Source organism: Trachypithecus francoisi, unplaced genomic scaffold, assembly GCF_009764315.1.
Source record: "Trachypithecus francoisi isolate TF-2019V2 unplaced genomic scaffold, Tfra_2.0 Lachesis_group4, whole genome shotgun sequence".
Lineage (NCBI taxonomy): Eukaryota > Metazoa > Chordata > Mammalia > Primates > Cercopithecidae > Trachypithecus > Trachypithecus francoisi.
The window spans coordinates 98,058,840-98,075,570 of record NW_022681469.1 but is presented as its reverse complement, the minus strand read 5'-3'; positions in this window follow the sequence as shown (position 1 = coordinate 98,075,570).

Here is a 16,731-nt window from a genome sequence, read left to right as displayed (position 1 = left end):
GTGGCGGGCGCCTGTAGTCCCAGCTACTCGGGAGGCTGAGGCAGGAGAATGGCGTAAACCCGGGAGGCGGAGCTTGCAGTGAGCTGAGATCCGGCCACTGCACTCCAGTCCGGGTGACAGAGCGAGACTCCGCCTCAAAAAAAAAAAAAAAAAAACTTCTTTTGGGGGAAAAATGTAAGTTAGCAGGTAGAGGGTAATTGAAAGCAGGAGGAGGTTGGTAAGAAATGGAAGGGGTAGGTAAAAGAAAGGAGAGATCATAGAATGGCAGGGCATGTCGAAGGACTGTGCATGAGCATTCTGAGGGGCACCAGGAAAATTTCAGCCCACCAGAACGCCTGTAATGCCAACAGTGAAACTTTGTGTTTGAGTATCATTTTTAGAACACTGCTAGAGTGCACATATATTGAAAGGATGGGGAAGGAAGGAGGGCAAAGTAATTTCTTAGCTTACTGATTTCACCTTGGAAAGCAGAATCCATGGTTGTGAGGGGTGGGAAACAGGATAGGTGGGTTTAAAAAATACTGCAGAAGGCTGGGCACGGTGGCTCACGCCTGTAATCCCAGCACTTTGGGAGGCCGAGGCAGGCAGATCATGAGGTCAGGAGTTTGAGACCAGCCTGGCCAACATGGTGAAACCCTGTCTCTACGAAAAATACAAAAATTAGCCAGGAATGGTGGCAGATGTATGTAATCCCAGCTACTCGGGAGGCGGAGGTACAAGAATCACTTGATTCCAGGAGGTGGAGGTCGCAGTGAGCCAAGATCATGCCCCTGCACTGCAGCCTGGGCGACAAAGTGAGACTCCGTCTCCAAAAATAAAATAAAATAAAATAAAAAATGAAAACTGAAGAAAAGACCTAAAATAGGTCTTTAGTTATAAGTCAATTTTTTAAATTTTATTTTATTTTATTTTATTTTATTTTTGAGACGGAGTCTCGCTCTGTCCCCCAGGCTGGGTGCAGTGGCGCGATCTCGGCTCACTGCAAGCTCCGCCTCCCGGATTCATGCCATTCTCCTGCCTCAGCCTCCTGAGTAGCTGGGACTACAGGCGCCCGCCACCGCGCCCGGCTATTTTTTGTATTTTTAGTGGAGACGGGGTTTCACCGTCTCGATCTCCTGACCTTGTGATCCGCCCGCTTCAGCTTCCCAAAGTGCTGGGATTACAGGCGTGAGCCACCGCGCCCAGCCTTAAGTCAATTTTTTTGTGATGAGTTAATTATTTGATAATATGTTGCAATTTTGGACCTTTTGCCTTGAAATTTCTCCCCCAAAGTATTGCATTAAATTCATGGAACCTCTTGCAACAGGTTAAGAACTTCTGTTTTGAAGTAAAGGTGTGGACGGTCTCCAGTGGAATGCCATGTGAGGAGACCCTAGACAGCTGTAGGGAAAACACAGAGGGGAAAGGAAATCTCTGGAAGAGAGGAGGAACTAAAAAAGAAATTTCACAATTTTTCAATGATTGGCCCTGAAAGGTAATGGTCCATACTATGATAAAAAGTAGGTATGCCATTGTGAATATTGCTGCAATGAACATACACAAAGACATGGAATCAACCTAAATGCTCATCAATGATAGACTGGATAAAGAAAATGTGGTACAGATACACCATGAAATACTATGCAGCCATAAAAAGGAATAAAATCTTGTCCTTTGCAGGGACATGGATGGAGTTGGAAGCCACACTAACTCAGCAGACTAATTCAGGAACACAAAACCAAACACCCACTTAGAAGGGTGAGCTGAATGACGAGAACACATGGACACATGGGGGGAGCAACACAACACTGGGGCCTGTTGAAGGAAGAGCACCAGGAAGAATAGCTAATAGTTACTGGGCTTAATATGTAGGTGATGGGATGATCTGTGCAGCAAACCACCATGGTACATGTTTCCCTATGTAACAAACCTGCACATCCTGCACATGTACCCCTGAACTTAAAAGTTGAAGGAAAAAAAAAAAGAACAAAACCAAAAAAGTTAGGTATGCCATGTTGTAGAGACGGCGGGGGGGCGGTGAGGGAGGTCTCACCATGTTGCCCAGGCTGGTCTTGAACTCCTAGACTCAAGTGAGCTGCCCACCTCCTCCTCCCAAAGTGCTAGGATTACAGGTATGAGCCACCACACCCAGCCGGTAGAGATTCTTTTAGAGGAAAGGTTTACCTGCACACCTTAATCCTGTAGAACAGTGGTCCCCAACCTTTTTGGCACCAGGGACTAGTTTCATGGAAGACAATTTTTCCATGGACATGGAGTTAGGGGACAGGAAAAAAGGTTTTGGGATGAAACTGTTCATCAGTTCATCAGATCATCAGGCATAAGATTCTCATAAGGAGCTCACACCTAGCATGTTCATTTCTCAATAGGGTTCTTGATCCCGTGAGAATCTAATGCTGCTGCTGATCTGACAGGAGGCAGAGCTCAGGCAGTAATGCTGGCTCCCCTGCTGCTCACCTCCTGCTGTGCAGTCCAGTTCATAACAGGCCACAGACTAGTACCAGTGCGAGGCCCTAGGTTCGGTGATGGGGGGGTCCCCTGCTATGGAATAATGTCAAACTATAGTTTTCAGGCTAAATCAGCCCTCTGCCTATTTCTATATGACCAGCTGCCTGTTTTATAGTGATGCAAAAACTAAGAAGGATCTTTAAATGTTTAAGTGGCTGAAAAATATAAACAAGAGAATAATATTCCATGACATATGAAAATTACATGAAATTCCAATTTCAGTGTCAGTAAAGTTTTATTAGAACACAGCCACACTCATTCATCTGTTGTGCTTTTGTGCTAGTGGCAGAGTTGGTAGTTACAACAGAAAACATAATGATGGAAACCTAAAATATAACCATGTGGTCCTTTACATAAAAAGTTTGCCAACCTCTGTGTTAGGGTAAAACTAGTAGGCATCAAAAGACCTAAGTGATAGTGTGAATTATTTGGGGCTAATATCAAAGAAAATAACTATTTTCATAAAAATAGATCATTTCTTATACATCACTTAGAGGAGAGAAAAAATTTTAAAAAGATCTCACCTACAGTATGACATATTTAATCCTTAGGATATATTAATCCTTAGGAAGCCAGACTGCGCAACATAGCAAGACCTCTTCTCTACAAAAAATGAAAAATAAAAAAAAAAGTAGCTGGTGTATTAGGATTCTCTAGAGGGACAGAACTAATGGAATATATATAAATTACTAAAATATATATAAATACATATAAATTACCATTATATATATATATATATGGGATCCTATTGAGTATTAACTCACACGATCACAAGGTCCCACAATAGGCCATCTGCAGGTTGAGGAGCAAGGAGAGCCAGTCTGAATCCCAAAGCTGAAGAACTTGGAGTCTGATGTTCGAGGGCAGGAAGCATCCAGCATGAGAGGAAGATGTAGGCTGGGGGCTAGGCCTGTCTCTCTTTTCACATTTTTCTGCCTGCTTTATATTCTAGCTGTGCAGGCAGCTGATTAGATTGTGTCCACCCAGATTAAGGGTGGGTCTGCCTTTCTCAGCCCACTCACTCAAATGTTAATGTCCTTTGGCAACACCCTCACAGACACACCCAGGATCAATACTTTGTATCCTTCAATCCAATCAATTTGACACTCAGTATTAACCATCAAAGCTGGGTATGGTGGCATGCTCCTGTAATCCTAGCTGCTCAGGAGGCTAAGGTGGGAGGACCACTTGAGCCCAGGAATTCAAGGTTACAGTGAGCTACAATGTCACCACTGCACTCTAGCCTAAGTGGCACAGAAAGACCCTATTTTAAAAAAGAAGAAAGAAAGAGAGAGAAAGAGAGAGAAAGAGAGAGAGAAAGCAAGCAAGCAAGCAAGAAATATTCTTAGGAAGCATATCACTAAAGCTAAGACAATTTAAAGTATGTCATAAGTCTTCACATAAATTATTAATCTAGGGTGATACCTTATTTAAAGTATAGGAGACAAATGATATGAAAATTGAGATATAATTTTATATTTTCCCATCCTATCTTTTACACCCTTACTGTAATTGTCTGTTCACTGGTGAGGACGTAGAGCCATTCTGCTGTACAACCAGGGTAGTTATTTATTTAAGCATCTTTTGTATCTTGTATGCTACAAATGAAAGCACTGTGATGATTACATAAAGTTTTGTTTTTCTCCTAATATTTAGTTGACCAGTATAGTCCAAGAGTCCTTTCTATGAGCATAAAATGTGAGACTTTTCAGAAAAACTTCTGTCCAATTCTAAAGACTCTTTTTTTTTTTTTTCTGATACAGGGTCTTGCTGTGTCGCTCAGGCTGGAGTGCACTGGTGCAATCTCAGCTCACTGCAGCCTCGACCTCTGAATTCAAGTGATCCTCCCATCTTGGCCTCCCAACATGCTGGAATTACAGGCATGAGCCACTGATTTACAATCTTCTAATAAGAGTCTTTATCTTAAAGATATTTGTTTCCTGTGTTTGAGAATTAAAATGCTGGCTTTTTGCTGAATAAAAACAAGTTGGCAATAATAGTTAAATTGACATGGTAGGAGAAATTATTCTAAAAACCCACCAGCTCTTTAGTAATTTATTTTAGAAGTTTTCACTTGGGTTACCTTACAGATTTCTTTACATTTTTATTTTGGAATTTAGTAAGTATGCTTTATTTTCTGGGGGGCAGGGACAAACTGATAAGAATCAAGCAGTAAGCAAATAGTGAAAAAAAAAAAAAAAAAGAAGAAAAAAATAGTTATAGCTGCTTTCTATCAAAAAGTTGAAGAGTCAGCCAAAGTTCAGAAATTGTTTGGAAGGTACATTTCATCCTGATTAGTTTATCTTGACTGACACTTGGGTTTCTAGTCTGTAGGAAATCACTGCAACCCCAGTAGGGTCAGAACAATGTATGGGGGACCCCCAAAAGACTTAACATGGAAGTCATAGTAATGAATCCCAGGGCCAATAGCTGAGGATGTGGCAGAATATGAAACAAAATTCAGAGTCCGCTGGTCAGTACTTATACATTGCATCTGGGTTCTCTGTGGTATAAGCCATCACACAGCACAAAATACATTTCCCCAATAGTCTTGCCTTGTCTTGTCTTTTCTTTTCTCTATTCTTTTCTTATCTTTTCTTTTTGAGATGGGTGTGATATGGTTTGGCTGTGTCCCCATACAAATCTCATATTGAATTGTTGCTCCCATAATCCTCACATGTCATGGGAGGGACCCAACAGGAGGTAATTAAATCATGAGGGTAGGTTTTTCCATGCTGTTCTCGTGATAGTGAGTAAGTCTCATGAGATCTGATGGTTTATAAAGGGTAGTTCCTCTGCATGTGCTCTCTTGCCTGTCACCATGTAAGATAAGCCTTTATTCCTCCTTCACCTTCGGCTATGACGGAGAGACCTCCCCAGCCATGTGGAACTGTGAGTCCGTTAAACCTCTTTTTCTTTATAAATTACCCAGTCTCAGGTATGTTTTTATTAGCAGCGTGAGAATGTACTAATACAGGGTGTCACTATGTTGCCCAGGCTGGTCTCCAACTCCTGGGCTCAAGGGATCCTCCTGCATCAGCCTCTTAAATAGCTGGGATTACAGGCACACACCACCATGCTCGCCTAATTTCTCTACTAGCTGACTAGGAAATCTACCTATAAGAAGCCCCAGCCCAGCTTTGTGGGTATACAGGGCATTCCAGGATTCAGGCATTTACCCAGTTCAGGCCATTGTATACCAACACTTTCATAATTTCCCTGTTAACACTGTAAGATGTATAATATGACTTTTTAAATTGATGTCACACCATAGAAGTGTGAGCAAAGGAAGACATGAAGGTAAAAGTAGGAGAGAAAGTTTCAAGGTGACAGAAAATGATGGCATGATCAAATCAAAGAGTCTATGAAGGAGATAACTAAGAAGCATGACATTTTAAAAATTTAGTTTAATTTTATTTTTTAATTCCCCCAGCTTTATAAAGGCGTAAGTGACAAAAGGTGTATACATTTACAATGTTCAATGTGATTTTTTTTTTTTTTTTGAGACAGGGTCTCACTCTGTCACCCAGGCTAGACTGCAGTGGTGGCAGCCTTGACCCCCCAGACTCAATAAATTTTCCCACCCCAGTCTCCCAAGTAGCTGAGACTACAGGCATGCACCACCATGCCTGGCTAATTTTTTTGTATTTTTTGTAGACACAGGGTCTTACCATGCTGCCCAGGTTGGTCTTGAACTCCTGGGCTCAGGCTATCTACCCACCTGGGCCTCCCAGATTGCTGGGATCACAGGTGTGAGGCCTCAATGTAATGTTTTGATGTAACCACCTTACCCCCATTCTACTCTCTGCTTTTACTTTTTTTTTTTTCTTTACAGACAGAGTCTTGCTATGTTGCCCAGGCTGGAGTGCAGTGGCCATAGGGCACTATGGCCCCAAAATCCTGGGTTCCAGTGACCCTCTTGCCTCAGCCTCTCGAGTAACTGGGATTACAGGCACATGCCATCGCACCCAGCTCTACTCTTTGCTTCTACAAGGTCAACCTTTGCAGATTCCACATATGAGTGAGACATGCAGTACTTATCTTTCTGTGCCTGGCTTTTTTCACTTAGCATAACGTCCTCCAGGTTTATCCATGTTGTCACGAATGAAGGTATTTCCATCTTTTAAAGGCTGAAGAATATTCCATTGCATGTGTGTGTATGTATATAGATATATTTTCTTTGCCCATTCATCTGACAGACACTTAGGTTGATTTCATATCTTGGTTATTGTGAATAATCCTGCAATAAACTTGGGAGTGCAGATATCTCTTCAACACACTGACTTCATTTCCTTTACATATATATATCCAGAAATAGGATTGCTGGATCATATGGTCATTTTATTTTTAGTTTTCTGAGGAACCACCATTCTGTTTTCCATAATAGCTGTACTGACTTACACTCCCGCCAACAGTATGCAAGGCTTTCTTTTTCTCCACATCCTTGCCAACACTAGTATCTTTTGTTTTTGTGCTAATAGCCATTGTTAACAAGTATGCAGTGATAGTTGATTATGGCTTTAATTTGCATTTCCCTGATGATTAATGATGTTAAGCATTTTTTTTTTTTTTTTTTTTGAGATGGAGTCTCGCTCTGTCGCCCAGGCTGGAGTGCAGTGGCCGAATCTCAGCTCACTGCAAGCTCCGCCTCCCAGGTTCACGCCATTTTCCTGCCTCAACCTCCTGAGAACCGGGACTACAGGCGCCCGCCACCTCGCCTGGCTTGTTTTTTGTATTTTTTAGTAGAGACGAGGTTTCATCATGTTAGCCAGGATGGTCTCGATCTCCTGACCTCGTGATCCGCCCGCCTCAGCCTCCCAAAGTGCTGGGATTACAGGCTTGAGCCACCGCACCCGGCCGCAATGTTAAGCATTTTATTATATAACTCTTGTCTCTTTGGTATGGGAGAAAATATTTGCAAACCACACATCTGAATAAGGGGTTAATATCCAAAATACAGAAGAAACTCAAAACAACTCAACAGCAAGAAAAATAGTAACCAGATTAAAAAATGATTTTTAAAAGTATTTTTTCAGCTCACTGCTTTCTCATACTGCAACTTTTTCTTTTTCTTTTCTTTTTTTTTTGAGATGGAATCTCACTCTGTTGCCTAGGCTGGAGTACAGTGGTGTGATCTCAGCTCACTGCAACCTCCGCCTCCCAGGTTCAAGCGATTCTCTTGCCTCAGCCTCCAGAGTAGTTGGGATTACAGGCACAGACCACTATGCCAGGCTAATTTTTTTGTATTTGCATTTGTATTTTTATTTTATTTTATTTTTTGGAGATAGAGTTTTGCTCTTGTTGCCCAGGCTGGAGTGCAATGGCACAATCTCAGCTCACTGCAACCTCTGCCTCCTGGGTTCAAGCAAGTCTCCTGTCTCAGCCTCCCGAGTAGCTGGGAATACAGGCATACATCACCACGCCCAGCTAATTTTGTATTTTTTTAGTGGAGATGGGGTTTCTCCTTGTTGGTCAGGCTGGTCTCGAACTCCTAACCTCAGGTGATCCACCCACCTCGGCCTCCCAAAGTTCCGGGGTTACAGGCATGAGCCACTGCGCCGGACCTTGTATTTTTAATAGAGATGGGATTTCTCCATCTTGGCCAGGCTGGTCTTGAACTTCTGACCTTAGGTGTTCCACCCTCCTTGGCCTTCCAAAGTGCTGGGATTACAGGCATGAGCCACCACACCCAGCCAGCTTTTTCTTTAAGCATTGAATTATTGAAATATAATTCACATACCATACTATTTACCCATTTATAATGTACAATTAAATATCTTAGTATAAAGCTTGTGCAACCAGAGGCATGACTCATATGTGGCATGCTCTTTTATTTTAGCTGGCTGAACAAGGTGTCCCAATTGCATATGTCTGCTTTACTCACTCCTGTATTTCAATCCAGTTTGACTGAATGTTCTCACCAGCGTCCATGTTAAAATGTAAATGCTGCCAGGAAAAGAAATATCTCTGTGTGGAATAGACTTGGGTCCAACACCTAGTACAGTACCAGCTCATTACAGAGCGAATGGTTAAAACTTGTTTCATAATAATAGTACCATTTTAAATTTAAGCCTGCTTGTTTAAAGAATAGTAATTTTCATCATGGATTTAATTCATCCTTGAAAATGACCATGTACTCAAAATCCCTGAGCTCTTCTCGCTTCCCCTTGTTCTTCCCTCTTTTCTCATAGCAAAATGATAGGGTATGGGACCATATTTGTCCACTGTTCTGCTCCCGAAGAAAAATATGCTTTTAGTTAGATAAATGAGAAGTAATAGAAGGAGAAATTATTAACAGTATAGAAGACAATGATCCAGCGTGGCCAACAAGGGGAAACCCCAGCTCTACTAAAAATACAAAAATTAGTGGAGTGTGGTGGCTTGCGCCTGTAATCCCAGCTACTTGGGAGGCTGAGGTGGGAGAATTGCTGGAACCTGAGAGGCAGAAGTTGCAGTGAGCCAACATCGTGCCACTGCACTCTAGCCTGGGCTACAGAGCGAGACTCTGTCTCAAAAAAAAAAAAAAAAAAAAAAAAAAGACAATGATAAACACAAGGAAGGCCATTGTAGATTATGTGGGGTCAATTAAAGCAGGCTTCGTGATTTAGAGAGGGGGAAAAAAAAAGTAGTATTCATTCCTAGGACTATCTTATTAATTCAGGCATTCAGGCACTTGACTATAGCACTTTTTTTTTTTTTGAAACGGAGTCTGCCTCTATCACTCAGGCTAAAGTGCAGTGGTGCGATCTCAGCTCACTGTAACCTCTGCATCCCAGGTTCAAGCGATTCTCTTGCCTCAGCCTCCCGAGTAGCTGGGATTACAGGCACCCGCCATCATGCCCAGCTAATTTTTGTATTTTTGTAGAGACGAGGTTTCACCACGTTGGCCAGGATGGTCTCGAACTCCTGACCTCGTGATCTGCCCACCTCAGCCTCCCAAACTGCTGGGATTACAGGCATAAGCCACTACACCCAGCAGCGCTTTTTTTGTTTTTTTGTTTTTTTTTTTGAGACAGAGTCTCGCTCTGCCGCCCAGGCTGGAGTGCTGTGGCCAGATCTCAGCTCACTGCAAGCTCCGCCTCCCGGGTTCATGCCATTCTCCTGCCTCAGCCTCCCGAGTAGCTGGGACTATAGGCGCCCGCCACCTCGCCCGGCTAATTTTTTTGTATTTTTTAGTAGAGACGGGGTTTCACCGTGTTAGCCAGGATGGTCTCGATCTCCTGACCTCGTGATCCGCCCGTCTCGGCCTCCCAAAGTGCTGGGATTACAGGTTTGAGCCACCGCGCCCGGCCCCAGCAGCGCTTTTAAGTTACTATATATATATATATAAATAAAATTTTGCGCTGTCTAGCCTTAATATATAATCCATATGTCAAGCTTGATGTATTGCATTTTTAATGGTAGAACTGGCCGGGTGTGGTGGCTCACACCTGTAATCCCAGCACTTTGGGAGGCCAAGAGGGGAGGATCACTTGAGGTCAGGAGTTTGAAACTAGCCTGGTCAACATAGTGAAATCCCGTCTGTACTAAAAATACAAAAATTAGCTGGGCACCATGGTGGGCACCTGTAATCCCAGTTACTTGGGAGGCCGAGGCAGGAGAATTGCTTGAACCTGGAAGGTGGAGGTTGCAGTAAGCTGAGATTATGCCACTGCACTCCAACCTGAGAGAGCAAGACTCTGTCTCAAAAAAAAAAAAAAGTAGAACCACTGTACTTCAAGCCCAAATTTAAATCTCGGGCCCTTCCTCCAACACTCCTTTCCCCAAATAGATGCTAGGTCCTCTCTTCCAGGTGCTAGGCATACACCAGTGAAAAAGACAAGTACTTGTTCCCATGTTCTAGAAGAGGGGAAAGCAGAAGATTCAGTCATCCTCTGCCCTGGTTTGCCTAACAACCACCTGTGGAAAGATCAGGATCTTATTTTTTCATACTACAAAGGAGCAGTATAATTTGCTTTAAGAATTCTGTCCTACTAGATGTCATGTTTTGGTGCTAGAAAATGGTTGACTATGGCTTTCCGTGGTGAACAACTGGGATTTCAGAGTAAATCTGAGTTTTTCATTGTATTGCCACTCTATGTAACAAACTGCAAGAAAGCTACAGCATTCTCTATGCAAAATGTCCCAATTTTTATCCTTTTCATCAGGTCAGAGATAGGTTTCTATAATATTACTTAAAAAGTTTTCTTGGGGCAAAGAAATCAGATATTCATAAAAGTTAAATAAAAAGACTAGAGAATTAAGAGGAAGGAATCTCCCTGCAACACTGTTTGCTAGAAGGATGAATTTCCTTTAAAATGCATCCATCTTGGGGACTATCCAAAGGTGTTCAGTTACTGAAAGACCAAAAAAGCCTTAAGTGATGGCATGGATATTGCATATATATCTTCTTTGGTTTCTTAATTTCATTCTTAAACTTCCCAATGCCCATTCTCACCTACACTTTTCCTCTTGATGTCTGCCCCTCAGTTTTCTTTATTCATTTGATTTTCTCCTACTTTCATCAAAATGAGTAAGAGCATAGAGACACTAAAACTGGCTTTAGAGCACTAAAAATATTAGCTTAATATGTAAGAATGACCAATTCAGCATATTAAATTATGGTGTTATGAGTGTCTAATAAATGCATCAGGGAAATAGGTAGTGGTTAGATATCATTGAGCTTGACTGAGCCTTATAGTAGAAGTTGAAATACGGCCAGGCGTGGTGGCTCATGTCTGTAATCCCAGCACTTTGGTAGGCTGAGGCGGGCAGATCATGAGGTCAGAAGTTCGAGACCAGGCCGGGCGCGGTGGCTCAAGCCTGTAATCCCAGCACTTTGGGAGGCCGAGACGGGCGGATCACGAGGTCAGGAGATCGAGACCATTCTGGCTAACACTGTGAAACCCCGTCTCTACTAAAAAAATACAAAAAAATAGCCGGGTGAGGTGGTGGGCGCCTGTAGTCCCAGCTACTCGGGAGGCTGAGGCAGGAGAATGGCGTGAACCCGGGAGGCGGAGCTTGCAGTGAGCTGAGATCCGGCCACTGCACTCCAGCCTGGGCGACAGAGCGAGACTCTGTCTCAAAAAAAAAAAAAAAAAAAAAAAAAAGAAGTTCGAGACCAGCCTGGGCCAACATAAGGAAAACCCTGTCTCTACTAAAAATACAAAAATTAGCTGGGGCATGGTGGCACACACCTGTAATCCCAGCTACCTGGGAGGCTGAGACAGCAGAATCATTTGAATGCGGGAGGTGGAGGTTGCAGTGAGCCAGGATCACACCACTGCACTCCAGCCTGGATGACAAGAGTGAAACTCCATCTCAAAAAAAAATTAAAAAATAGGCCGGGCGCGGTGGCTCAAGCCTGTAATCCCAGCACTTTGGGAGGCCGAGACGGGCGGATCACGAGGTCAGGAGATCGAGACCATCCTGGCTAACACGGTGAAACCCCGTCTCTACTAAAAAAATACAAAAAAAAAATTAGCCGGGCGAGGTGGCGGGCGCCTGTAGTCCCAGCTACTCGGGAGGCTGAGGCAGGAGAATGGCGTGAACCCGGGAGGCGGAGCTTGCAGTGAGCTGAGATCCGGCCACTGCACTCCAGCCTGGGCGGCAGAACCAGACTCCGTCTCAAAAAAAAAAAAAAAAAAAAAAAAAAAATTAAAAAAAAAAGAAATTGACATATAAGGAAAAAGGGAAGGTTGGTAGGTTGGTATGAAAGATTTTTTAATATTAGTTTCAGTGTCATATTATTTTCTCCTTTAAGGAGCTAAAATGCAGAACTTCTGAATAAGGATAAAAGGGAGTCTATGGTCTTAAGTTTTCTAAAAAGTGGCCAGGCGCAGTGGCTCACACCTGTAATCCTAGCACTCTGGGAGGCCAAGGCAGGAGGATTGCTTAAGCCCAGGAGTTTGAGACTAGGCTGGGTAACATAGTGAGCTCTCGTTCTACAAAATAAACAAAATTAGCTGGATGTGGCGGTGTGTGCCTATAATCCCAGCTACTTGGGAGGCTGAGATGGGAGGATTGCCCGAGCTTGGGAAGTTGAGGCTGCAGTGAGCTATAATCATGCCATTGCACTCCAGCCTGGTGACAGAGCAAGAGCATCTCAAAATAAAAAAAAAATAAATAAAATTAAAAAAAAAAAAGATCTAAAAAGCAAGAACAAAAGGTATTTTAAGAAGGCATTTTCGGCCAGGTATAGTGGCTCACGCCTATAATCCCAGCACTCAGGTGGAACATCTGAGGTCAGAAGTTCGAGACCAGCCTGGCCAACCTGGCAAAACCCTGTACGTACTAAAAATACAAAAAAATTAGCCTGGCATGGTGGTGTGTGCCTGTAATCCCAGCTACTTGGGAGGCTGAGGCAAGAGAATTGCTTGAACCTGGGAGGTGGAGGTTGCAGCGAGCTGAGATCGCACCACTGTACTCCAGCCTGGGGACAGAGCGAGACTCCATCTCAAAAAATAAATAGATAAATAAGAAGGCATTTGCAAATTGGCTGAAATTCCACGTTAGTTACACATTTTGTTTATATAGGGCAAATATCCATCTTCTCCTGGAAAGCACTCTTCTGGTGATTCATGTATCATAGTATTCCACACATCTCCTTATGCTTGATAGTTCCAGGGAGGACATCTGATGCAAGCCAGGACAATCAGAGATCTTTTAGAGGAATTTTTTTTTTTTTTTCTTTTTCTGAGATGGAGTCTCGCCCTGTTGTCCAGGCTAGAGTGCAGTGCAGTGGTGCGATCTCGGCTCACTGCAACCTCTGCTTTTGGGGTTCAAGTGAGTCTCCTGTCTCAGCCTCCCGAGTAGTTGGCATTACAGGCACACGCCACCATGCCCAGCTAATTTTTATATTTTTAGTAGAGATGGGTTTTCACCCTGTTGGCCAGGGTGTTCTCGAACTCCTGACATTGTGATCCGCCTGCCTCGGCCTCCCAAAGTGCTGGGATTACAGGTGTAAGCCACCACGCCCAGCCTTAGAGGATTTTTTGTTTTTCTTTTTTTCTTTTTTTTTTTTGAGACTGAGTTTTACTCTTGTTGCCCAGGCTAGAGTACATGGCTTGATCTCGGCTCACTGCAACTTCTGCCTCTCAGGTTCAGGTGATTCTCCTGCCTCAGCCTCTCGAGTAGCTGGGATTGCAGGCACCTGCCACCATGCCCAGCTAATTTTTTGTATTTTTAGTAGAGATGGAGTTTCATCATGTTGGCCAGGCTGGTCTCAAACTCCTGACCTCAGGTGATCCACCTGCCTGGGCCTCCCAAAGTCCTGGGATTACAGGCGTGAGCCACGGCACTTGGCTAGAAGATTTTTTTTTTTTTAGACAGAGTTTCGCTTTGTTGCCCAGGCTAGAGTGCAGTGGTGCGATCTCTGCTCACTGCAAGCAATGTCTCCCAGGTTCATGCCATTCTTCTGCCTCAGACGCCCGCCAAATTTTTTGTATTTTTAGTAGAGACGCGGTTTCATTGTGTTAGCCAGGAAGGTCTTGATCTCCTGACCTTGTGATCCACCCACCTTGGCCTCCCAAAGTGCTGGGATTACAGGTGTGAGTCACTGCGCCTGGCCAGAAGATTTTTAAACTGGACACTAGAGTGAATCTCAGTCTCCTTAGAACAAACCTGGGGATCTGGGAGTTGCTAGCAGCTGTTTTCGGTTTGTGGAGATCAGTCCCAAAGAGGAGAGCTAACATAAGGAAAGCAGCAGAAACCAGGGATGGCAAGTCTTGAGGTTGTGCTGGGTCAAGGTTCCAGACATCTGAGGCTTACAGTGGAGACTGGCAATTAACACTCATCTGGTTCTTCTTCTTATATACCAGATAATCAGCTCTAGGTGTTTTTCACATTTCACATTTAATCCTGAAAACCTCATGAGGTAAGTACCATCATTATCCTGCCTGTTTTACAGATGAAAATATTGAGGCATAGGGAAGTTAAGTAACTTGCCTAAATTCATACAATAAATAGCTGAGTTCGGATTTAAACTGAAGGGGTCAAGCTCCAGAGCCAGCGCTCTAAACTACTTTGTTATTGTCTCTAGGCCAGGAATTTCCTTTATCTTTTTTTTTTTTTTTTTTTTTTGAGAAAGAGTCTTGCTCTGTCACTTAGGCTGGAGCGCAGTGGTGCAATCTCAGCTCCCTGCAGCCTCTGCCTCTCAGGTTCCAGCAATTCTCCTGCCTCAGCCTCCCGAGTAGCTGGGATTACGGGTCGATCAACTACTGGAGCTCTTGTTAAAATTGCTCCCCTTGTTCAGTAAATATTCAAGGCATAAATTCACTTGATTCAACAAAGGATGAGTCTCTATTGTATAGGTAACATACAAATACAGACACAAAATATTCACATTCCACTTCATATTAGAGATTGTTTTATTGTTGTTGTTTTGAGATGGGGCCTCGCTCTGTTTCCCACACTGGAGTACAGTAGTACAATCATAGCTCACTGTAGCATCAAACTTCTGGGCTCAAGGGATCCTCCCGCCTTAGCCTCCCAAAGTGCTGGGATTACAGGTATGAGCCACCACACCCGGCCTCTTTTTTTCTTGATACTCAATGTCCATATTGGCTTAATAAAATGAAAAGGGCCAGGTATGGTGGTTCACACCTGTAATCTGAGACAGGAGGATCACTTAAGATCAGGAGTTTGAGATCAGCCTAAGCAACAGAGTAAGACCCAGCTCCAAAAAAGGTAGCCAGGCATCGTGGCACGTGCCTGTAGTCCCAGCTACTCAGGAGGCTGAGGTGGGAGGATCACTTGCCCTCAGGAGTTTGAGGCTGCAGTGAGTTATTGTCCCACTGCTCTCCAGTGCAGATGACAGATGAGGACCCCCATCTCTGGGGGGGGGAGAAAAAAGCCTACTGTAAGGATCAGATATAAGACAGCTTATGAGTTTTTCCCATTAAAATACATTTGTCTTCATTAGCCTTCTGGGGGAATAGAGCCATACATATGAGTCCAGCTAGGAGTCTGAGGGTTGTGTGGTTAAGACAAAATAAACTGGGCTGTTTTTTGTGTGACAGAAATAGAAAAGGAAGATCTAGTAATAATCAAACTCAAATGCATGATTTCCTGTCATGCATTGCTTAATGACAGGGATGTTCTGAGAAATGCATCATTAGGCAATTTCATTACTGTGTGAACATCAGAGAATGTACTTAGGCAAATCTAGATGGTGCAGCCTACTCCACACCTAGGCTAGATACTGGTCCTAGGCTACAAACCCATACAGCGTGTTACTATATTGAACACTGTAGGCAACAGTAACACAACAGTAAGCATTTGTGGATCTAAACATAAAAAAAGTAGTGTAAAAATACTGATATTATAATCTTATGGGATCCACTATTGTATATGTTGTCCATCATTGATCAAAGCCTTGTTATGCAGAGCATAACTAATCTACATAAAAGGAAATGCAAATAAGTATGAAAAGAATGCTCAACAAAACCAAACATGTAAAATTAAACCAAGATGCCATCAGATTGACTAAAAATTAGTAAAATCGGCCTAGCAAGTGGTTCATGCCTGTAATCCCAGCACTTTGGGAGGCTGAGGTGGGAGGATCACTTGAGGCCAGGAGTTCGAGACCGGCCTGGGCAACATAGTGAGGCCCCATCCCTAAAAAAGATTAAAACTTAGTAAGATCGATGTTGTTACTTTGTAGTACTAGTGAGGAAATGGGGTAATGGCTATTGATAGAAGAGTAAATCACCGCAATCTTGACTTCTCTAATGACTTCTGAGAATCCATCTGTCTGCTAAGTGTCACTATATGTAAGAATGAGCACTACATTAATCTTTTTTTTGGGGGGGATGGAGTCTCACTCTGTCACCAGGTGGGAGTACAGTGACATGATCTCAGTTCACTGCAACCTCTGCCTCCAGGTTTCAAGTGATTCTTTTACCTCAGCCTCCCAAGTAGCTGGGACTACAGGTGCACACCAGCACGCCCTGCTCATTATTTGTATTTTTAGTAGAGACGGGGTTTCTCCATGTTGGCCAGGCTGGTCTCGAACTCCTGACCTCCTGATCTGCCTACCTCCGCCTCCCAGAGAGCTGGGATTACAGGCGTGAGCCACCTCGCCTGGCTTCCCTACATTAATCTAATAGCAGGAAACTACCAACCACCTAGGTACTCATACGCAGCAATTGGTTAAGTTGGGGAGCTGCCATATGATATCCTACTATGTCCCTATTAAAAAAGATAAAACACATCTTGATTACTAAACAAACACAAGGCACTGTTCTG